A 25,541-nucleotide genomic window follows, 5' to 3' on the forward strand; every position below is an offset into this window, starting at 1 on the left:
TTGTATGTGTTAGTTGGTCAGGACGTGAGTTTGGGTGGGCATTCTATGTTTTCTGTTTCTATGTTGGTTTAAGGGTTGCCTGGTATGGCTCTTAATTAGAGGCAGGTGTTTGGCGTTCCTCTAATTGAGAGTCATATTTAGGTAGGTTGTTTCACAGTGTTCGTTGTGGGTGGTTGTCTCCTGTGTCAGTGTTTGTCGCACCATACGGGACTGTTCGGTATGTTTGTACATCATCATTTTTGTGTAGTCTATTTTTCCCTGTTCGTGTGTTCTTCGTGTTTTATTGTAAGTTCGTATGTCTAGGTTTGTCTACACATTCGTTTTGTTATTTTGTTAGTTAATTCAAGTCTAGTTCGTTTTCTGTCTTAGTTGTTTCGTCGTGTCTTTATTAAATCATGTCATTTCACAAAGCTGCGCCTTGGTTCAATCACTACTCCTCCTCTTCGGTTGAAGAGGAGGAGGACTGCCGTTACAGAACCACCCACCAAATAACCAGAACCAAGCAGCGGTGTAACGGGAGGAACGGACAGCGCAAGAAGGAGGAATGGACATGGGAGGATGTTTTGGACGGTAAAGGTTGCTACACATGGGAGGAGATCCTGGCTGGAAGGGATCGCCTCCCATGGGAACAGCTGGAGGCACTGAGGAGAGCAGAGGCAACCGGAGAAGGGAACCGGCGTTATGAGGGGACGCGTCTAGCACGGAAGCCCGAAAAGCCCGTGAGTACTACCCAAAAATTTATTGGGGGGGGGCTAAGAGGTAGTGGGCCAAGGGCAGGTAGGAGACCTGCGCCCACTTCTCAGGCTAACCGTGGAGAGCGGGAGTACGGGCAGACACCGTGTTACGCAGTAGAGCGCACGGTGTCTCCTGTACGTGTGCATAGCCCAGTGCGGGTTATTCCACCTCCCCGCACTGGTAGGGCTAGATTGAGCGTTGAGCCGGATGTCATGAAGCCGGCTCTACATATTTGGCCACCAGTACGTCTCTTTGGGCCGGCTTACATGGCACCAGCCTTACGCATGGTGTCCCCGGTTCACCTACATAGCCCGGTGCGGGTTATTCCACCTCCCCGCACTGGTCGGGCGACGGGGAGCATTCAACCAGGTAAGGTTGGGCAGGCTCAATGCTCAAGGGAGCCAGTACGCTTGCACGGTCCGGTATTTCCGGCGCTACCTCCCCGCCCCAGCCCAGTACCACCAGTGCCTACACTACGCACCAGGCTTCCAGTGCGTCTCCAGAGCCCTGTTCCTCCTCCACGCACTCTCCCTATGGTGCGTGTCTCCAGCCCAGTGCCTCCAGTTCCGGCACCACGCACTAAGCCACCTGTGCGTCTCCAGAGCCCTGTACACACTGTTCCTTCTCCCCGTACTCGTCCTGATGTGCGTGCCCTCAGCCCGGTGCCACCAGTGCCGGTACCACGCACCAGGCAAATAGTACGTTTTGAGAGTCCAGTGTGCCCTGTCCCTGCTCCCCGCACTAGGCTTGAAGTGCGTGTCTCCAGTCCGGTGCCTCCAGTTCCGGCACCACGCACCAGGTCTACAGTGCGTCTCAGCCGGCCAGAGTCTGCCGTCTGCCCAACGGCGCCTGAACTGTCCGTCTGCCAAGCGCCGCATGAACTGCCCGTCTGCCATGAGCCTACAGAGCCTTCCGCCAGACAGGATCAGTCTGAGCCATCCGTCTCCGCAGCGCCATCTGAGCCATCCGTCTCCGCAGCGCCATCTGAGCCATCCGTCTCCTCAGCGCCATCTGAGCCATCCGTCTCCCCAGCGCCATCTGAGCCATCCGTCTCCCCAGCGCCGTCTGAGCCATCCGTCTGTCCCGAGCCATTAGAGCCGCCCGTCTGTCCCGAGCCGTCAGAGCCGTTAGTCAGTCAGGAGCCGCTAGAGCCATTCGTCAGTCAGGATCTGCCAGAGCCGCCAACCAGACAGGATCTGCCAGAGCCGCCAACCAGACAGGATCTGCCAGGGCCGCCAACCAGACAGGATCTGCCAGAGCCGCCAACCAGACAGGATCTGCCAGAGCCGCCAACCAGACAGGATCTGCCAGAGCCGTCAGTGAGCCATGAGCGTCCAGAGCCGTCAGTGAGCCATGAGCGTCCAGAGCCGTCAGCCAGCCATGAGCGTCCAGAGCCGTCAGCCAGCCATGAGCGTCCAGAGCCGTCAGCCAGCCATGAGCGTCCAGAGCCGTCAGCCAGCCATGAGCGTCCAGAGCCGTCAGCCAGCCATGAGCGTCCAGAGCCGTCAGCCAGTCATGAGCTGTCCCTCAGCCCAGAGCGGCTATTTGTCCAGAACTGCCCCTCAGTCCAGAGCTGTCTCTCTGTCCGGAGCTGCCTTTCAGTCCGGAGTTGCCCCTCTATCCTGAGCTACCTCTCTATCCTGAGCTACCTCTCTATCCTGAGCTACCTCTCTATCCTGAGCTATCCCTATGTCCTGAGCTATCCCTCTGTCCTGAGCTATCCCTCTATCCCGGTGCTGCCCCTTGTCTCGATGTTACCCAAAAGATTAAGTGGGTGTAATATGAGGGTGGTCATTTGTAGGGGGAGATGTAAGCTGGGATTGACTATGGTGGGGTGGGGACCTCGCCCTGAGCCTGAGCCACCACCGTGGTCAGATGCCCACCCAGACCCTCCCCTAGACTTTGTGCTGGTGCGCCCGGAGTTCGCACCTTAAGGGGGGGGTTATGTCACGTTCCTGACCTATTTCTGTTAGTTTGTTGTATGTGTTAGTTGGTCAGGACGTGAGTTTGGGTGGGCATTCTATGTTTTCTGTTTCTATGTTGGTTTAAGGGTTGCCTGGTATGGCTCTTAATTAGAGGCAGGTGTTTGGCGTTCCTCTAATTGAGAGTCATATTTAGGTAGGTTGTTTCACAGTGTTCGTTGTGGGTGGTTGTCTCCTGTGTCAGTGTTTGTCGCACCATACGGGACTGTTCGGTATGTTTGTACATCGTCATTTTTGTGTAGTCTATTTTTCCCTGTTCGTGCGTTCTTCGTGTTTTATTGTAAGTTCGTATGTCTAGGTTTGTCTACACATTCGTTTTGTTATTTTGTTAGTTAATTCAAGTCTAGTTCGTTTTCTGTCTTAGTTGTTTCGTCGTGTCTTTATTAAATCATGTCATTTCACAAAGCTGCGCCTTGGTTCAATCACTACTCCTCCTCTTCGGTTGAAGAGGAGGAGGACTGCCGTTACACCAACTTTGAGGAAGGTGGTCTTGATCGCGCTGTTGGGCCGGGACCAGCCCCGCTGAAAGAGCAGGTCTGTGTGGTTCCAGAGATGGTTCAAGTCCCGAAAGCAGGCAGAGAAGTTCCACCGTCTCATTCAAGAGCTTCGAATGTTTGGAGAGGAATTCCGAAGTTACTTTCGTCTGGACCGTAGCCAGTTCGATCATCTGCTCCAGATGGTTGGAGCCAGGATCGCCCGGATGGATACCAACTACCGGGAGTCCATCAGCCCAGTTGAACGCCTGGCGATTTGTCTCCGGTAAGCTACATTCGAGTACATTTTTAAAGCCTTTGATACCATAATTGATTGATACATTATTTTTATGTGCAACCTAGCTAGCTAAAGGGCTCTCTAGTTAATAGTCCCTATTTGATATCAGATGTACTTTTACAGAATGTTCATTTGGACTATAACTTTTCCCAAAGTTGGTTTATAATCCTTTTTTAATTATGCAATGTTACCAAATGAAAAGAATGTTGAGGTGCCTTCTGCCCTGATGAAGGTAGGCTAGTCTTCTCCAGGACCCATTGTTGTTCAACACAGTTACAGCCATTCATCACATTCTTATTGGACTCACATACACTCTTAGAGAAAAAGGTTACAAAAGTGTCCTTCTGCTTTCCCCATAGGATAACCTTTTTTGGTTCCAGGTATAACCCTTTGGGGAAAATGTTATACATGGAACCCAATAGGGTTCTACATGGAACCAAAAGGGGTACTACCTGGAACCAAAAAGGGATCTCCTATGGGGACAGCCGGAGAACCCTTTTAAGTAGATAGTACCATTCTTTCTAAGAGTAGAGTTGGCCTGGGCTACAGTTTATTGATATAGTCATAGACTGAATTGTAGTGTTTCAAGGCATTGTTAATGATGGTTGATGAGTATTACAATATAATTAGTAGAGCATAATAAACTGTAATGAGGTAGATATAATATGTGGGTGGAATTCAATTTACACGCAATATTGATAATTATTTTGAATTATATTTTAGATTCTTGGCGACAGGGGAATCCTACAGGACCATTGGATTCAGCTTCCGAGTTGGACGGTCCACGGTGGCAGGCATTGTCCTCTCTGTGGCACAAGCCATTTGGGACTGTCTGGTTGGTGAATACATGCCTGTCCCCAAGGAGGAAGCCTGGAGGGCCATCGCTGCCGAGTTCCTGGAGAGGGGGAATTTCCCCAACTGTCTTGGCTCCATTGACGGGAAACATGTAGTAATCCAGGCTCCACCGTGCTCAGGTTCGCAATTCTACAACTACAAGGGTACATATTCAGTTGGCATCTACTACAGCCAAGAGTACATCTACTGTTTCCATGTTGTCGATGTTGGTGCTTACAGCAAGGGAAGTGATGGCGGGACCCTCCGGGACTCTGCCTTCGGCCAGGCACTTCAGGATGGCACCCTGGAGATTCCACTACCTGCATCACTCCCTGGAGCTGAAGACCTGGGACCTGTTCCCCACATCTTTGTCGGCGACGAGGCCTTCCCTTTTAAGACCCAACCTCATGAGGCCCTACGCTGGACGCCAGCTGCCATTGCCAAAGCCTGTAAGGATCTTTAACAAACGATTGTCCAGGGCAAGGTTAGTTGTTGAATGCGCCTTTGGGATTCTGGCAGCCCGGTGGAGAATGTATTGGAGAGTGCTTGGTCTCAGCCCCTCAAATGTCGATGCCTGCGTGAAGGCCACATGTGTTCTCTATAACTACCTGCGGAGGTCATTCCAGGAGCCGCTCCGGATGGAGATGGGCAAGCCAAATGGTCACCTACCTGATGTCACCAGGGCAGGTGCCAACAACGCCCCCAGACAGGTACTCCAGGTGAGGGAGAAGCTAACCACCTACTTCTCATCGCCAGCAGGTGAAGTCCCATGGCAGTATGCCGTGGAGTGAAACTGCTCTTTTAAGAGCCCCCTAACACAAAGGTTATTTTAAGAACCATCCACCGTTGTCCATAAAGTTGCATTTTTCCCCCAGATTACTTTATGTATCATTGTCTCTCTTCATTTGGAAGTTATATTTAAGTGAAATTTGGGAGTAAAGACCACACCTTAAAACCCCTTCCCTCTCTCATTAACGTCAGTATTATACACACCTGGCATGGTACATCAGGTGAGCAGGAGCACTAATTAAGGTTATACGACATACAGTTAGTATGATAACAAAGGGAAAGGGTAACCTAGGGTCCATACAAATAGTACAGTTTACCACCATGTTCACTGGCTTAACAAAATACAGGTGGGAAAAAAACAAATTAGGAAAATAATGTGTTTTTACTTTCATCAAGAAATAAGCAGATTAAGTCTAAATGAGATATTAATAAACAACTGAAACAACTGACTATGAAAACATAATTTAATAAGTATTCAAGTACAGGAAAGAACATGACAGGTATGTGTGTTGTAAAAATGTAAAAAAAAATTGAACTATTGAAAGAGGTGTGTATGTGCGTGTAAAAAATAAATAAAATGAATGTGTAGCCTGTAATCTGTAAGAGAACAACAAGAGCATGTATTTTTGGCACAACTGCAGACCGATACAGGGACAACTCATAAAGCCTAGACGTAGTAGGGGAACTTCAGACATGGCCATAAAGAGAGAGAGGGCAGGGCACTGGAGATCTGAGGTACAGAGAGGAGTGGAGGAGAGGTGTGTGTGTGTGTCTCTGTCTCTGAAAAAAAGAAAAGAATGTGTAGCCATAACACAGCTAAACAAACAAATGGCCCCTGGACGTCATGGACCAGTCGATGGAACATAACTTCACAAACAGTTTCAACACCCTGGTTTTCAAGTGGTTTTAAATGAAAGAAATATATTCACCTTTAGTCTCGTAAGAGACCAAGAGCATCTGTGAAAACTCCGTATGAGTTTCAATTCTGTCAATTCAGAAATCTATGTAACACTAATAATGAATGCTATCCTAAGACTTTATAAACAAATGACTTTATGAATTGCCTGAATTTAAACGGAACTGACGTGTGTGAAAAGAAAGGTACAATGAGGGAGGTCAAAACAACAAACAGACAACTTCTCTCCTCTTCCTGTCCTTCCTGTCCTCTTCCTGTCCTTCCTGTCCTTCCTCTCCTCTTCCTGTCCTTCCTGTCCTTCCTGTCCTCTTCCTGTCCTTCCTGTGAGCTGGTCGGCTAAATTGACTCCATTTCTGAAAGGGAAGAGAAAAACAACACATACAAGCTTAACATAATATGACACCATAAAAGGTGAGATTTATGTTTACTAAATACTGCTTGTATAGTGTAGTTAGTGGCATAAATATAGGAACAGTGTGGTAAAGTTGGTAATACTTGCTGTTTACTCATGGAATTTGTATTTCAGATCAAAAGATGAATGTGACAGGCACATATTTAGACAGCAAACTGTTGTTTTAAGATATTATCTAACCCAGAAACAACAGCTATACATTTGCCTCCTATTAATACTTTGATCTGAAATACAAATTAACCTACATGACTATACTGTAAAAAATGACCTACTTTACTTCACTGTCGCACACTTATGACACTACCTGTGATGTGGAGAGAAAAAACGTACCATTGAACTCGGCTTCGAAAAGCAGCTGATACATTTTAACCTTGACTGCTGCTTTTCTTTGCTGAGGCAGCCTCTTCAGTGTTGGCACCAGGCTCATGGCAAAGAGGGTCTCTTCATCCTCCTTCCTGTGAGCAGCAGGTTGGGCTGCAATCCTCTCGATGGCTTGGAGGAGCCTCTGCTGAAATGAGTTGAGTGGATCTGGGGGCTGGTACCTCCGATGACGCCTGGTGTGACGTTGTTCCTCTTCGTTTCTCTCCCTGTTTCTCTCCACGGCCACATCCTGTTCAACGAGGTCACTTCCGTGAGGTTCATAATAATCTCAGGTGGTCCTAGATCCAGAGGTGCTTCCTCCATTTCATCATCTTCCATGGCTGCAACGGTGGTGGTCATACTCGTGGATGATGTAGACGTTGTAGAGGGTCTCGCTGCACTTGTAGGTGACGTTGAGGGTCTTTATGCACTGGTGGCGACAACACTTGTGGATGACGTAGTAGAGGGTCTGGCTGTAAAATTGCCACTCGTTGCCCTAGGCACAATAAATGGATCCAGAAAAGAAAGAATGTGGCAGAAGCGCCAAGGCTGCTGGCCTGAAGCTGCTGACCCAGACCTCTTCTTCTCTTTCTCTGCCCTTCTCTCTCTCTGATACCTGTCCCTGAGTCCTCTCCACTTCCTCCTACAGTCTTCATCTACATAGACATGAACATGATACGCCAAACCATTACCTAGCATAACTATAGTTATTAGATAGCTATCATGGACATGTCACCTACTGTACACATAGACACACACACGGTTATCTGACCAAATTATCAGGGGTACAGTAGTATCTACCATTTCTATTACTATTTATCTAGCATACACTCACACTCTTTCAAACATGATTATTTGGTAAAGTTATTAGGGGTAGTAACTAGCATAATTTATTTGACTATTTCTTTCACACACACACCTCATTTGCTAGGTTAGCTAGATAGCTAACGTTAACTAGCTACATCTAGCACAAGCTCACTACTAAACTGACCTGGCAATCCTACTATCGTGGACACTTGTCTCCAAGCAGCATTTTTTGTGTTTATGTCCCTGTAGCTGTCAGCAGTTGTGTCAAAAAGACACAGCTTTGAGGATACTGCGAAAATGACTCTCTCCTCCATGTGTCCAACCGCATGCGACCATCTGCAAAAGGTACCTGCATCAGTAGTTGCCTAGCTGCGCAAAATGTTATGCAGCAGTGATGCAAACGCAGTCCGTGTGTTCGAAGCGTGTCGGTTTCAAATTTGGGGAAGGTAATTTTCAGCATAGAAATGCACCTTTATAATAAAAGCAATGCATGCATAATCGCATTTGTGGTCACTTTAGAATGGTGTTTTCCTGCTAATGGAACATTCGCGCTTATAGCCTACTGCCGTATGCGCATTGCTGCGCTTATAATGGAAAGAAATAGCCTAATAGTTTATCAACATTTTAAGCTAAACGTTCTGATCTGTTGCGTCAGCCACATTGCGTAAAACAGTTTTTTCTATGCTAGTGGTGTAATATTCATATGTGTAAACAAGTGGTTGTATTAATTTGCGATCTATCGCATCCCACAACTGTCCCAGACAATGTTTGGAATATTTATTTCTCGCACAGAATAGAATAGGTCGACTTTTGTACCTTGGGGATAGTAGATTGACATAAACTAGTGCTTTTGCTGTTCGATAGGCCTACTCATCTTGTCCGCTGACGAAAAGTAAATGTGGACAGTTCTTCCAATATACACAGCGGGTGCATTACGGCCACACAAAGGGGATGCCGCCTTGAAATTCTAGGCATTATTAAGTGATTGTCAAATTGTGAATAAGTGACTGATGTAGCGTGTACAGCCTGCGCAAAATCCAAAGCAGAGCTCATACCTTTCATGCAACTTTTTTCAAATCATCATTAGAGTCGCATCATTCAGCCTTACAATGTATTAAAAATCAAAACATATATCCCAACGTTTGTAGAACTAAAGTTATATTAATAACAAACAAAAAAGCATACAGGAATACTTATTTTTTTGTTAACCACTTAACACAGAATAGCTGCATGTGCAGCCCTCAAATCATTTGGAGAAAATATATTTTCTATTTTATTCAGCTTTGTTAATTTGTATTCTTCATACTGTAGCGACCCGCACAGACAGCTGTGTGTTATGTGTTAGGCTAGTAGGTGGTTGTGTTGTACTTACCAGTACCCAGTGTTCGCGGGGTCCGACATGCCAATCAACCTGCTATCTGCCAATCACGGGAATGCCTGGAATGTTCTGATGCCGGGCATCCTGGCGGTTGGCGGAGTGGCGTGGAGGGGGGTTGGGCAGGGGGATGGAGCATTGGAAGTTAAGACCAGGTTTAGCCTTTGTTCTCTCTCTTAAGTCTGGTCTTCACAAGAGAAGGTCACGATTGGCTTGTGGTTATCTTTCACTTATTTGGCGTGGTTTACGGCCAAACAGTAGCCTGTGTAAAGTTGGTTTAATAAACCGTCAATTCGTAAACTCATTCCTCTGTCTGGACAATTGTTCCTTTATGATCTAGTCAGGTCATTACAATACTATAAAATAATGTCCTGGATTTCGAAACGAATCTTGTCTGCTAAATTAGCTAGTGTAGCCCACAGCCATTTGGCATAGCCAGATCAGGACACAATGTCACGACTTCTACCGAAGGTAGTTCCTCTCCCTGTTCGGGCGGCGCTCGGCGGTCGGCGTAGCCGGCCTACTAGCCATCACCGATCCTTTTTTCCTTTTCTGTTTGTTTTGTCTTTGGTTCTTTCACACCTGGTTTCATTTGCCTTAATTTCTGTGCGTATATATTTACCCTGTTGCCTGCTTGGGATTGTTTTATTTTGTGATGTATCGCGGTGAGGTTGTGCCTATTTTTATTTTTTTTCACGCATTTTAATAGAGTGTGTTATTTAGGAGCTTTGTTTGTTCTTCCTTGCGTGAGTAATGGGTGTCTCTGTTGTCGATGGTGTTTGACTTTTGGATTGTGCCATACCAGTATTTGGTGGACTTGCCTATTAAAAGTACGCATCTCAGACATCTCTGCTCTCCTGCGCCTGACTCCTTCACCTACCTCCTAACGCAACATTGTCACGCGCAACCTAAGAACTCAACAGTATGCTATTCTGTTCTTCTGAAATAGGCTACATTTTCTTAATATGCTTTTTTAGATTTGTCATAAATACATTATGGATTTATTGTGATGGTGTAGGCTATATATTACATGGATTTATTACTTTTTTAAATGTAGATGTTCCAAAGGTCAGCATCAGTGGCTTGTGTGGAAGCCAGAAGATGTTAATGTGTTTGTTAATTAACGGTCAATTACCGTGAGACCGACAGTTATTTGATTGACAATCACCGGCTGACAATTTTGTGACCCCACAGCCCTATACATGATCAACATTTTGGACTGGGAAGCCAGAAGTTGATAGGTTTGTTGACATAACTTAAAATAGATTACCTTCCATAAATCCAACTGGTGGAGAATGTTGGGAGTGCTGTGTTTTCTCACAGCACAGGTGGCACAGAAATACTTATCTGAGCCACAATACCCACAGCACCATAGATCAGCCTCCAAAACTCCACACATACTGCAGATCGTGTTGGGTGGAAGACATTCCAGTTCCACTGCAGGCATGTGAAGTAGCTCCCTCAACACCTTCCAGGCCTCAACATATGCCACCTTCCTTTATTTATGCTGGTGGATGTGGAGGAGGTGCATCACTGCAGCTGGGCACAACTTCTGCTACAGAGGGAAGCGTCTGTTCTCCCAGTACTTACTAGAGAGTAGTGACAATTGTTACTGAGTGGACTATCCTGGTTAAATTAAGTTGACAAGAACTGAACAGATTAACTTTCTCACCAACCCAAGTCGATGGCAGGGGTGTAGGCGCTATCGCGCCTCTAGTCAGGCATCTGTAAAGAAAAACAATGACAACTGGTACATAGGACACATAATTATCTATCATAATTCATGACTATTAGTTACTTTGCTTACACTCAATTATTTGCTTATAGGGAATGTAAAGACGGTTATGGGTAGGAAGTTGTGATTTGCATGGCCATAAGTAGTCTGAAATGGCTCCAGAGACAGGTGATGAAACATATTTGGGCTTCAACAAGCATGAGACAGGAATATATTGGGAATATTGGCTAATGGATGATTATTGTTGGAATTGTTATGATGTAATATCTAATACTTTCCTAGTCTAGTGGTAATCAACTTTTTGGGTCATTATAGCACCGATCACATCTTGCTCTGCCAATAATGCCCAGAAAGAACGGTCTCATGCATTTTAAATGTAGGCATATTATCAGAAAGACAAATTTTATATAAGTACTCACTTTGGATATTGGTTCCTGGTTGGGAACCACTGGCCTAATCTATCTACATAAGCCACATTAGGTCATGACTTTGTCTATCTGTTCCTTTCATCCCAATTGTCATCTCATTTGATTGGCGTAAACAAAGGATAGGGGGATTTTCCACCATAAAACTTATACCAGTCATATAATTTCTTAAAGCGAGTGATCAAGAGCACCTTCATGCTGAGGAACATACCGTGCATTCGGAAAGTATTCAGACCTCTGATTTTTCCACATTTTGTTACGTTAAAGCCTTATCCTATAATGGATTAAATTATTTTTTTCCCTCGTCAATCTACACACAACACCCTATAATGACAAGGCAAAAAAAGTTTTTTCGTAATAAAGAAATAAAAATAAACAAATAAATGATTTACTTAAGTATTCAGACCCCTTGCTATGAGATTCGAAATTGAGCTCAGGTGCATCCTGTTTCCATTTTGTTCTTTTTTTATTTCACCTTTATTTAACAGGTAGGCCAGTTGAGAACAAGTTCTCATTTACAACTGCGACCTGGCCAAGATAAAACAAAGCAGTGCGAAACAAACAACACAGAGTTACACATGGAATAAACAAACGTACAGTCAATAACACAATAGAAAAAGAGTCTATATACAGTGTGTGCAAATGGAGTGAGGAGGTAAGGCAATAAATAGGCCATACTAGCGAAGTAATTACAATTTAGCAAATTAATACTGGAGTGATAGATGTGCAGATGAAGATGTGCAAGAAGAAATACTGGTGTGCAAAAGAGCAGAAAAACAAAAACAAATATGGGGATGAGGTAGGTAGTTGGTTGGATGGGTTATTTACAGATGGGCTGTGTACAGCTGCAGCGATCGGTAAGCTGCTCTGACAGCTGACGCTTAAAGTTAGTGAGGGAGATATAAGTCCCCAACTTAAGTGATTTTTGCAATTCGTTCCAGTCTTTGACAGCAGAGAACTGGAAGGAAAGGTGGCCAAAGAGGTGTTGGCTTTGGGGATGACCAGTGAGATATACCTGCTGGAGCGCGTGCTACGGGTGGGTGTTGTTATCATTGATCATCCTTGAGATGTTTCTACAACTTGATTGGAGTCCACATGTGGTACATTTAATTGATTGGACATGACTTGAAAAGGCACACAGTTGACAGTGCATTGTCAGAGCAAAAACCAAGCCATGAGGTCGAAGGAATTGTCCGTAGAGCTCCGAGACAGGATTGTGTTGAGGCACAGATCTGGGGAAGGATACCAAAAAAACTCTGCAGTATTGAAGGTCCCCAAGAACACAGTGGCCTTCATTATTCTTAAATAGCAGAAGTTTGTAACCAACAAGACTCTTCCTAGAGCTGGCCAGACGGAAGCAACTCCTCGGTAAAAGGCACATGACAGCCAGCTTGGAGTTTGCCAAAAGGCACCTAAAGGACTCTCAGACCATGAGAAACAAGATTCTCTGGTCTGATGAAACCAACATTGAACTCTTTGGCCTGAATGCCAAGCGTCACGTCTGGAGGAAACCTGGCACCATCCCTACGGTGAAACATGGTGGTGGCGGCATCACACTGTGGGGATGTTTTTCAGTGCCAGGGACTGGGAGACTAGTCAGAATCGAGGGAAAGATGAATGGAGCAAAGTACAGAGAGATCCTTGATTTAAACCTGCTCCAGAGTGCTCAGGACCTCAGACTGGGGTGAAGGTTCACCTTCCAACAGCACAACAACCCTAAGCACACAGCCAAAACAATGCAGGAGTGGCTTTGGGACAAGTCTCTGTCCTTGAGTGGCACAGCCAGAGCCGGACTTGAACCCGATCGAACATCTCTGGAAAGACCTGAAACATCTCTAGAGAGATCTGTGCAGTGAAGCTCTCCATCCAACCTGACTTGAGAGCTTGAGAGGATCTGCAGAGAATAATGGGAGAAACTCCCTAAATACAGGTGTACCAAGCTTGTAGCGTCATACCCAAGAAGACTCGAGGCTGTAATCACTGCAAAAGGTGCTTCAACAAAGTACTGAGTAAAGGGTCTGAATACTTATGTAAATGTGATTATTATTTTTTTCATTTACAAAAATGTATAAAAATCTGTTTTTGCTTTGTAATTATGGGGTATTGTGTGTAATCAACTTAATCAATTTTAGAATAAGACTGTAACGTAACAAAATGTGGAAAAACTCAAGGGTTCTGAATACTTTCCGAATGCACTGTAGGCAACATCCTAATTCTCCACCCCTTTTCAGAAGTGTGCACTTGCACACACCCTGTCATGTATTTAAAATTATATGAACGGTGTAAGCATTGGCTAGGAGTTTAAATCCACATCAGAAAGTGTATTAATGAAAACGACTATAAATTCAGATCAAATTGCACTCAAAAAAAATTCTCCCCTAGTACATATTAGCGGGCTATCCCAAGGTAAAAACACTTTCTTTAAAAAAAAAAATCCGTTACATTAGCTTTGTAAATCAGTTAAAAAAAATATCAGATTACGTACATTTGACGACGACATAAAACGTTATTCTAGTTTTAGTTACAGTACAATAAACTTATACGGGGTGTAATAAAAGCTGTGGTTGATACATTTTGCCTACTCGGAAATGACCATATGAAACGTTGTTTTGAACCTGGCACCCCTCTGTCTGATTCACATCGGGTGATTTATGATGATACTATAGTTCTCGATTATATCGACTGATTGGTTCTGTATGGGGTGCAGTGTTGCCAGCTAATTTTCAGGGTAAGTTGCTAGAGGCAGGTTGATTTGTTGCTAAAAGTTGCTAAATGACATTGTGATGTCATTGCATAATAACGTAAAACGGCATCATTACGTAGAATACACAATAACGTTACTCAAATTGACTGGCCATCTCGGCAAAAAATCTGATTTGACATTTGTTCAGGTACAGACTCCCACTCTTTTCTATACTTCTGGCTGTACAATTTTGATTGAGACATGTTGATTGATGTTGTAAGTTCTGTTCAAGATCAAACATTCGTGACCAACTATATTTATTGGGTTTGGCTCGTCGAACCTGTGCTACTGCTGCTGCAGTCAGCGAACAATGATTTGCAATTTGCTGAAATTGCTGCTGGCCTACTGCTGCCTGTGCACGAGCTGAGCGCCTGCTGCTGACGTCACTCACAATGCACTTTTGCAGCCAGGCACGTGTGTTGTGACTGAGTGTGTGACAGAGAAAATCATTTTTGTGTCATCTAGAGGGAAAATGCGTGCATTTTAACTTTTGAGTCACTTTTCAAAAGTTGCTAAAAGTTCCAAATAAATGTTTAAAAGTAGCAAAATGTTTTGCTAGGTGCTGTTTGAAAAAAAAGTTGCCAGGGTAGTCTGAAAAATTGCTATGTTGGCATCCCTGATGGGGTGGCATTTTAAGTAAAATATTATTCGTATTACCACCCCCTGCCATTACGGAGGTCGCCATGTTGCATTTTCTTTTACGTCGTCAACACGTTTTGCTTTGCGGCAAGGGCACGTCCAGTGTTGCCAACACATTTTCAGGGGAAGTTGCTAAAGGCAGGCCGATTTGTTGCTAAATTACGTTGTGATGTCATTGCGTGGTGACGTCATTACGTAATAACGTAAAACTGCGTCATTACATAGAATACGCAATAACGTTACTCAAATTGACTAATCGGGATATATTGTATAAAAATACTTCTTTGTTTTTAGAATTTTGGTTACGAAATAATATCCTATTGGTGAGCCAACTGGTAAATGCAGAGGGTCTTTTACTCAGTTATAAGGAATTCTTATCACTTTACAAGGTCCCTGTAACAGCTAAAGATTTTGCAATTGTTTTAGATGCCATTCCATCAGGTGTTGCTTTATTATTCAGGAACGTGTCAAGACATGACCCTCAGAGCCTACCTTCCATTGACCCTGTTGACTCATCAGTAGGAAAGATTTGTTTCTCTTTTGTGCCATTCAACAACAGAGCGATACGAACCTTGTTTCAGCAGGATGTTGTATCTATATACCTTATGTCATGCCTTATTGGAATGAATTTATTGATAATATCTGTTAGGAAAAAATTTGGATGTTGCCACACACATACCTACTTGTTAACAAAATTAAGGAAGTTTCCTTTAAAATTATTCATAAATATTATCCTGCCAACCACTATATGAAGAAGTTTAAGGAAAACATCAACTCTTTTGTAATGACCACCCAGAAACAGTGTTGCATCTTTTTTGGCATTGTATTCATGTAAGAAAACTGGCAAGACATCAGTAGATTTATAATTGTACACATTTATGAAGATCTTACGCTATTGTGGAGAGATGTACTGCTTGGATTCTTGACCTACGATAGAAATAAGCTGAAACATTTTTATGTAATTAATTTCATTATTCTTTTGGCCAAATTTCATATTCACAAATGTACATTTACAAACAAAATGTTCTTACCTTACAAAAATAAATTGAACTATATTTTAAGACAATTAAATACTCTACAAAAAAGCTGTTAGAAAAGCTGTCAGAATTATAAGTGTATGTATGTCCCTTAAGGTCCTTGTGTAATGTAATATTGTACCCCCTAGCCCAATTGTCCAGTGTAAGTTATTCATATATACTTGTGTTCCCACATGTACTTCCTGTATTGATTTGTTGTTAATAAAAAAATAAAAAATATATTCCTAGCAGCAAAAAAAATGAATAAATAAATAAAATAAAATTACTCAAATTGACTGGCCATCTCGACAAAAAATATGATTTGACATTTGTTCGTTTAGATTTGTTTGTTTATTAGCACATATTTTTAATTGCAAAAGTAATATAAACACAACACATTTTATATTGTCGCCCTCCTATCGCCCTCCAGGTTCCCTCCGAGAGTTCATCAATGAGCTTGACGCCTTGATAAGTTCCTTTCCTGAGGATGGCTCACCTCTCACAGTTCTGGGTGACTTTAACCTCCCCACGTCTACCTTTGACTCATTCCTCTCTGCCTCCTTCTTTCCACTCCTCTCCTCTTTTGACCTCACCCTCTCACCTTCCCCCCCTACTCACAAGGCAGGCAATACGCTTGACCTCATCTTTACTAGATGCTGTTCTTCCACTAATCTCATTGCAACTCCCCTCCAAGTCTCCGACCACTACCTTGTATCCTTTTCCCTCTCGCTCTCATCCAACACTTCCCACTCTGCCCCTACTCGGATGGTATCGCGCCGTCCCAACCTTCGCTCTCTCTCCCCCGCTACTCTCTCCTCTTCCATCCTATCATCTCTTCCCTCTGCTCAAACCTTCTCCAACCTATCTCCTGATTCTGCCTCCTCAACCCTCCTCTCCTCCCTTTCTGCATCCTTTGACTCTTTATGTCCCCTATCCTCCAGGCCGGCTCGGTCCTCCCCTCCTGCTCCGTGGCTCGACGGCTCATTGCGAGCTCACAGAACAGGGCTCCGGGCAGCCGAGCGGAAATGGAGGAAAACTCGCCTCCCTGCGGACCTGGCATCCTTTCACTCCCTCCTCTCTACATTTTCCTCTTCTGTCTCTGCTGCTAAAGCCACTTTCTACCACTCTAAATTCCAAGCATCTGCCTCTAACCCTAGGAAGCTCTTTGCCACCTTCTCCTCCCTCCTGAATCCTCCTCCCCCTCCCCCCCCTCCTCCCTCTCTGCGGATGACTTCGTCAACCATTTTGAAAAGAAGGTCGACGACATCCGATCCTCGTTTGCTAAGTCAAACGACACCGCTGGTTCTGCTCACACTGCCCTACCCTGTGCTTTGACCTCTTTCTCCCCTCTCTCTCCAGATGAAATCTCGCGTCTTGTGACGGCCGGCCGCCCAACAACCTGCCCGCTTGACCCTATCCCCTCCTCTCTTCTCCAGACCATTTCCGGAGACCTTCTCCCTTACCTCACCTCGCTCATCAACTCATCCTTGACCGCTGGCTACGTCCCTTCCGTCTTCAAGAGAGCAAGAGTTGCACCCCTTCTGAAAAAACCTACACTCGATCCCTCCGATGTCAACAACTACAGACCAGTATCCCTTCTTTCTTTTCTCTCCAAAACTCTTGAACGTGCCGTCCTTGGCCAGCTCTCCTGCTATCTCTCTCAGACAGAATGACCTTCTTGATCCAAATCAGTCAGGTTTCAAGACTAGTCATTCAACTGAGACTGCTCTTCTCTGTGTCACGGAGGCGCTCCGCACTGCTAAAGCTAACTCTCTCTCCTCTGCTCTCACCCTTCTAGACCTATCGGCTGCCTTTGATACTGTGAACCATCAGATCCTCCTCTCCACCCTCTCCGAGTTGGGCATCTCCGGCGCGGCCCACGCTTGGATTGCGTCCTACCTGACAGGTCGCTCCTACCAGGTGGCGTGGCGAGAATCTGTCTCCGCACCACGTGCTCTCACCACTGGTGTCCCCCAGGGCTCTGTTCTAGGCCCTCTCCTATTCTCGCTATACACCAAGTCACTTGGCTCTGTCATATCCTCACATGGTCTCTCCTATCATTGCTATGCAGACGACACACAATTAATCTTCTCCTTTCCCCCTTCTGATAACCAGGTGGCGAATCGCATCTCTGCATGTCTGACAGACATATCAGTGTGGATGACGGATCACCACCTCAAGCTGAACCTCGGCAAGACGGAGCTGCTCTTCCTCCCGGGGAAGGACTGCCCGTTCCATGATCTCGCCATCACGGTTGACAACTCCATTGTGTCCTCCTCCCAGAGTGCTAAGAACCTTGGCGTGATCCTGGACAACACCCTGTCGTTCTCAACTAACATCAAGGCGGTGACCCGTTCCTGTAGGTTCATGCTCTACAACATTCGCAGAGTACGACCCTGCCTCACACAGGAAGCGGCGCAGGTCCTAATCCAGGCACTTGTCATCTCCCGTCTGGATTACTGCAACTCGCTGTTGGCTGGGCTCCCTGCCTGTGCCATTAAACCCCTACAACTCATCCAGAACGCCGCAGCCCGTCTGGTGTTCAACCTTCCCAAGTTCTCTCACGTCACCCCGCTCCTCCGCTCTCTCCACTGGCTTCCAGTTGAAGCTCGCATCCGCTACAAGACCATGGTGCTTGCCTACGGAGCTGTGAGGGGAACGGCACCTCCGTACCTTCAGGCTCTGATCAGGCCCTACACCCAAACAAGGGCACTGCGTTCATCTACCTCTGGCCTGCTCGCCTCCCTACCTCTGAGGAAGTACAGTTCCCGCTCAGCCCAGTCAAAACTGTTCGCTGCTCTGGCACCCCAATGGTGGAACAAACTCCCTCACGACGCCAGGTCAGCGGAGTCAATCACCACCTTCCGGAGACACCTGAAACCCAACCTCTTTAAGGAATACCTAGGATAGGATAAAGTAATCCTTCTACCCCCCCCCCCCCCCCTTAAAAGATTTAGATGCACTATTGTAAAGTGGTTGTTCCACTGGATATCATAAGGTGAATGCACCAATTTGTAAGTCGCTCTGGATAAGAGCGTCTGCTAAATGACTTAAATGTAAATATGATCAGATATGTTTTATTTTTAAACACAACACATTGAATTATTGAACAATTACACATTACACATTATTGAGCAATTACATTTTATTTATTTTCTTTTTAACTAGTAAACCTACACATTCTGAACAATTATAGTTTTAAGCAGTGTATTGGTAGTTAGTCAACATGCTACCTAACTGATCAACAATTATAGGTACAAGCTAATAACAAGGTATATATGCTATCTTATTGAACAAGCAACTTAACTCAAATAATGATGTGTGCGCTAGGCATCGCTCTCCAACTCTCTCCAGGTTGTTGTGCTGCTTGGCTGGCTAGCTGCTCAATGGTTTCCTCCACATATTGCCACTGTTCTCGCTCACACTGCAGTACACACTACCACCATCAGCTGTGTGTCTCCGCCAGTTCCAGAAAGTCCACTCCTTGCATACGTACTATAAATATGATGAATCATAGATTGGCAAGGAAATCCTCTTCATCTTCACTGTCCAACTGCATTGTCACGGAGCTGGAACCAGCAGAAGAGGATGGAGTGGCCTTAAAGCTGTATGCTGCTGTGGTGCCAAACTGCTGCAGAACTTCATTTGGTAGTTTATGCTGGTAACAGGTATCACCAGCCAGCTTCAGTCCATACCGCACCAGGAGTATGAAGTTGAGAGCATGCAGTGACATTCTATTTCTTAACTTTGACTTGACCACACTCATTTGGCTGAACAGCTGTTCAACCTCTGCATTTCAGTGTGGCAAGGAGAGGGCAGCGAGTGCAGCTTTGCACAGTTCTTATCAGAGTCTAGGTGATGTGGGTAAGGCGGAGTCAGGCGCAGGACACAGAGATGAGTAATAATAGTAACTTTACTCAAAAATAATCTTCCAACAAGGAGAACAAAAATCCAGAATCACATAAATGAGACAACTGACAACAATAAACAGGCACAAAACCATGATGGCTCCAGAGGGTTAAATAGGGAAATAATTCAAACGTAATGGGAACCAGGTGTGTACAATACAGACAAAACAAATGGAAAAAGAAATGTAGATCGGTGGAGGCTAGAAAGCCGGTGACGTCGACAAGGAGAGGCACCAACTTCGGCGGAAGTCGTGACAGTACCCCCCCCTTGAGCCGCGCGCCGACACCGGCCTCGGGGACGACCCGGAGGACGAGGTGCAGGACGATCCGGGTGAAGACGGTGAAATTCCTGCAGTAAGGAAGGGTCCAGGATGTCCTCCACCGGCACCCAGCATCTCTCCTCCGGACCGTACCCCTCCCACTCTACGAGGTACTGAAGGCCCTTCGCCCGACGCCTTGAGTCCATAATGGCTCGCAAAGTATACGCCGGGGCCCCCTCGATGTCCAGAGGGGGTGGAGGAACCTCACGGACCTCAGACTGCTGGAGCGGACCAGCCACCACCGGCCTGAGGAGAGACACATGGAACGAGGGGTTAATACGGTAATCAGGAGGGAGCTGTAACCTATAACAGACCTTGTTCAGTCTCTTCAGGACTTTAAATGGCCCCACAAACCGCGGGCCTAGCTTCCGGCAAGGCAGGCGAAGGGGTAGGTTTCGGGTCGAGAGCCAGACCCGATCCCCCGGTGCATACACCGGGACCTCACTGCGGTGGCGGTCGGCGCTCGTCCTCTGCCGCCTGATGGCCCGTTGCAGGTGCACATGGGCAGCGTCCCATGTTTCTTCCGAGCGCCGAAACCATTTGTCCACCGCAAGTGCTTCAATCTGGCTCTGATGGAACGGTGCCAGGAACGGCTGATAACCTAGTACACATTGAAAAGGATAGGTTAGTGGAGGAGTGGCGGAGGGAGTTTTGGGCAATCTCTGCCCAGGGGATGAAAGCCGCCCACTCCCCCGGCCGGTCCTGGCAATAGGACCGCAGAAACCTACCCACATCCTGGTTAACTCTCTCCACCTGCCCGTTACTCTCGGGGTGAAAACCTAAGGTGAGGCAGACCGAGACCCCCAGGCCTTCCATAAACGCCCTCCAGACCCTAGACGTGAACTGGGGACCCCGATCAGAAACTTGATCCTCAGGCACCCCGTAGTGCCGGAAGACGTGGGTGAGCAGGGCCTCCACAGTCTGTAGAGCCGTAGGGAGACCGGGCAAAGGAAGGAGACGGCAGGACTTAGAAAACCGATCCACAACAACCAGGATCGTGGTGTTTCCCTGTGACGGAGGAAGATCCGTCACGAAATCCACCGATAGGTGTGACCACGGCTGTTGTGGAACGGGTAGGGGTTGTAATTTCCCTCTTGGCAGGTGTCTAGGTGCCTTGCACTGGGTGCACACCGAGCAGGAGGAAACATAAACCCTCACGTCCTTAGCTAAAGTGGGCCACCAGTACTTCCCACTAAGACAGCGCACTGTCCAACCAATGCCAGGATGACCAGAGGGTGACGTGTGAGCCCAACAGATCAAACGATCGCGGACATCAGACGGAACGTATAGACGCCCAACTGGACACTGGTTGGGAGTGGGCTCTGTACGTAACGCCCGCTTGATGTCCGCGTCCACCTCCCATACCACCGGTGCCACCAGGCAAGAAGCCGGAAATATGGGAGTGGGATCCGTGGACCGCTCCTCTGTGTCATACATCCAGTGCGTCTGCCTTAGCGTTCTGGGAACCTGGTCTGTAGGAAAGGGTGAAAACAAAACGGGTGAAAAACATGGCCCACCTTGCCTGACGAGGGTTCAGTCTCCTCGCCGCCCGGATGTACTCAAGATTGCGGTGGTCAGTCCAAATGAGGAAAGGGTGTTTAGTCCCCTCAAAACAATGCCTCCACGCCTTCAGAGCCTTGACAACAGCCAACAGCTCCCAATCACCCACATCATAGTTTCGCTCCGTCGGGCTGAGCTTCTTCGGGAAAAAAAGCACAGGGGCGGAACTTTGGTGGCGTATCCGAGCGCTGAGACAGCATAGCTCCTATCCCAACCTCGGACGCATCCACCTCCACTATAAATGCCAAAGAGGGATTAGGATGAGCCAGCACAGGAGCCGAGGTAAACAGAGCCTTCAGGTGACCAAAAGCCCTGTCCGTCCCAGCTGACCACTGCAGTCGCACCGGTCCCCCCTTTAGCAAAGAGGTAATGGGAGCCGCTACCTGACCAAAGCCCCAGATAAAACTCCAGTAGTAGTTGGCAAACCCTAAAAAACGCTGCACCTCCTTTACCGTGGTTGGAGTCGGCCAATTACGCACGGCTGAAATGCGGTCCTTCTCCACCCCTGTCGCGGACAGGCGGTACCATAGGAAGGAGACGGACTGTTGGAAGAACAGACATTTCTCAGCCTTGACGTACAGGTCATGTTCCAACAGTCGACCAAGCACCTTGCGCACCAGGGACACATGCTCGGCGCGTGTAGCGGAGTATATTAGAATGTCATCTATATACACCACTACACCCTGCCCGTGCAGGTCCCTGAAAATCTTGTCTACAAAGGTTTGAAAGACTGATGGAGCATTCATCAACCCGTACGGCATGACAAGGTACTCATAGTGCCCAGAGGTGGTACTAAATGCCGTCTTCCACTCATCCCCCTCCCGGATACGCACCAGGTTGTAATCGCTTCTGAGATCCAATTTTGTGAAGAAGCGCGCCCCGTGCAATGACTGTCACACTGTCTATGAGAAGCAGCGGGTAACTGTACTTCACTGTGATCTGATTTATACCTCGATAGTCAATACACGGGCGTAAACCTCCAGCCTTCTTCACAAAAAAGAAACTCGAGGAGGCAGGTGAAGTGGAAGGCCGAATGTATCCCTGTCCCAGAGATTCGGAGACATATGTTTCCATAGCCGCCGTCTCCTCCTGTGACAAAGGATACACGTGACTCCTGGGAAGTGCTGCGTCTACCATGAGATTTATCGCGCAATCCCCCCGTCGATGGGGTGGTATTTGAGTCGCCTTCTTTTTACAGAAGGCGAGAGCCAAATCGGCATATTCAGGGGCGATGTGCATGGTGGAGACCTGGTTTGGACTCTCCACCGTAGTTGCACCTATGGAAACAACTACACACCTCCCTGAGCACTGACGTGACCATCCCTTGAGAGCCCCGTTTCCACGAAATAGTGGGGTCATGATCGGCCAACCAGGGACGCCCCAACACCACAGGAAACGCAGGTGAATCGATCAGAAAGAGACTAATTCTCTCCTTAAGGTCCCCCTGCGTTATCATACATAGTGGAGCTGTGACCTCCTGATCAGTCCCGACCCTAAAGGACGACTATCTAAGGCATGTACAGGGAAGGGCACATCAACAGGAACAATAGGGATCCCTAATCTAATTGCAAATGAACGATCAATAAAGTTCCCAGCTGCACCTGAATCTACTAGCGCCTTATGCTGGGAATGCGGGGAAAACTCAGGAAATTCTATACATACACACAGGTGCGAAACAGGAAGCTCTGGGTGAGTCGGGTGCCTACTCACCTGGGATGATCCACCAGTGCCCTGCCTGCTGCCTCGACTGCCTGAAGAACCTCCCCAGCACCGACCAGCAGTGTGCCCTCTGCGGCCACAGGTGGTGCAGGGAATGGCCCCCCCTCCGGTCCCCCACATAGCAGCACCTCCTAGCTCCATCGGCGTCGGATCTGAGGTGCTGGGGAATGGAACTGACAGACCTGGACGTCCACGGGAGGCCAACAGGTTATCCAGCTTGATGGATAAGCCCACCAGCTGGTCAAAGGTAAGGGTGGTGTCTCTGCAGGCTAGCTCCATACGAACGTCCTTGCGTAGACCACACCTGTAGTAGTCAATCAGGGCCCGCTCATTTCATCCCGCGCTGGCGGCCAGAGTTCAAAAGTCCAGAGCGAAGTCTTGTGCGCTCCTCATCCCTTGTCTGAGATGATACAAGCGTTCCCCCGCCGCTCTCCCTTCAGGTGGATGATCGAAAACCGCCCGGAAGCGGTGGGTAAAATCCTTATAATTGTCCAACGTCGGTCCTTCCCTTCCCCAGACTGCGTTGGCCCATTTGAGTGCTCTACCAGTCAGACAGGAGATGAGGGCGTTTACACTCTCGCGTCCCGAAGGAGCTGGGTGAACGGTTGCCAGGTAGAGCCCCAGCTGGAGTAGGAACCCCTGGCACCCGTTCCATCGTATACCCTCGGGAACGTGAGCCGAATCCCACTGGATCCAGGTGAAGGAGGGGTGGACAGCGGTGTGGGATGTTGTGGGAGCTGTGGTGATGATGATGGGGTTGCTGGAAAACCCCCTCTCTCCATGGCTGTGCCGAGACTTTGCAACATAGTCGCGTGCTGCTGGACGCGCTCCTCCATAGGTAGAGCAGGGCTGTGTGCACCTGCTGACTCCACAGGTGGTGCGTGTTTCTGTCAGAGTCTAGGTGATGTGGGTAAGGCAGAGTCAGGCGTAGGACACAGAGATGAGTAATAATAGTAACTTTACTCAAAAATAATCTTCCAACAAGGAGAACGAAAATCCAGAATCACATAAACGAGACAACTGACAACAATAAACACGCACAAAACCATGATGGCTCCAGAGGATTAAATAGGGAAATAATTAAAACGTAATGGGAACCAGGTGTGTACAATACAGACAAAACAAATGGAAAAATAAATGTAGATCGGTGGAGGCTAGAAAGCTGGTGACGTCAACCGCCGAACGCCGCCCGAACAAGTAGAGGCACCAACTTCGGCGGAAGTCCTAACAGTTCTTCATAAGGATTTGACCCGGAAGAGTCCGTGTAGTTATTCACTTCACTCCAAAACTCGACTGTATTTTCAGTTGAGTCCCACCTAAACAGATGAATGTTTCTCCATTGGGAAGCAATTTTATAATTTGTTTGGGGATGGTACCCCATTAGCTCAGCTACTTTAATAATTTCAGTGGTGCCTTTATTGTGCTTTAGCGTTTCCTTAACACTGAACAAGGCCATGTTTTCGCAAGGCGTCTAGGTTGTTTGGGAGCCTTGCTTGCAGCTCCTTTCTTAAAGCAACAATGTAGTTGATGCACTGTCTCCGAATGACCTTTTCGTTCTCTGGCGCAAGACTGAGTTGGTACACCGGGCTCTCGAAAAGGTACCCAAGGTATGGTGATGGACTGAGATGTCCATTAATGGCATCCTTCAGGACATCAATTATTGCCATAGGGTTGACTACTCTGCTGCAAATTGATGTTAAGAGGTGTACCAGATTGTCAAAAAGCTTGAAAGGATCTGTTTGCTCTCCCTCAACTGACTTCACTGCAACTTGTACGTCAGACAGGATTGATTTCAAGAATGTCAGGTAGACATAGTTGGTCTTGTCCATGTACATGGCGTGGAGCACATCAGCCATGTAGCAATGCTCACTGGCATTGGTCAGCTCAAAGTGGAGTTTCAGTTCTTCCCACTGGCTCAATATACGAGTTACCGCAGGCTCAATCGATAGCCAACATGTGGCACACACTTTGGTGATCTGCAGGGGTTTCTGGCCACAATTAATGGTGGCGTACACTGCTTTGTACGATTGTTTCCCCATTCTGGGGAAATCGAAAACCAGTTGTAGGTTTCCCTGATTAAGTACTCAACACTCCTAGGGATGGTTTCTTTGGATGCTGCACTGACAGCCAATTGTAAAGAATGGCACACACAGCGGATGGGTACCAAATTGGGCAATGCACATTCTTCCTTTAAAATCTTGTGCACCCCGTTGTGCACCCCAGTCATCACGGACGCATTATCAGTGCCAATACCCTGAAGATTCTCTTTTTTAAGGTTACACTTCTCAAGAAACTCAACTACTGCCTTTGCTAATTGATCTGCTATCGCCCCCCTCCAATTCAACCAGCCCAAGCAATGTGGACACAACGGTTCTTTTTTTAGCACTGAAATACCAAATCACCACACCCAGGTATTTTGAGACACTGATATCAGTGGACTCATCCAAAAGGAGACTGAACTTCTCATCCCCCACATTTGATGTTACCCTTTTGAG

This window comes from Salvelinus namaycush, chromosome 12 (assembly GCF_016432855.1).
Source record: "Salvelinus namaycush isolate Seneca chromosome 12, SaNama_1.0, whole genome shotgun sequence".
Taxonomy (NCBI): Eukaryota; Metazoa; Chordata; class Actinopteri; order Salmoniformes; family Salmonidae; genus Salvelinus; species Salvelinus namaycush.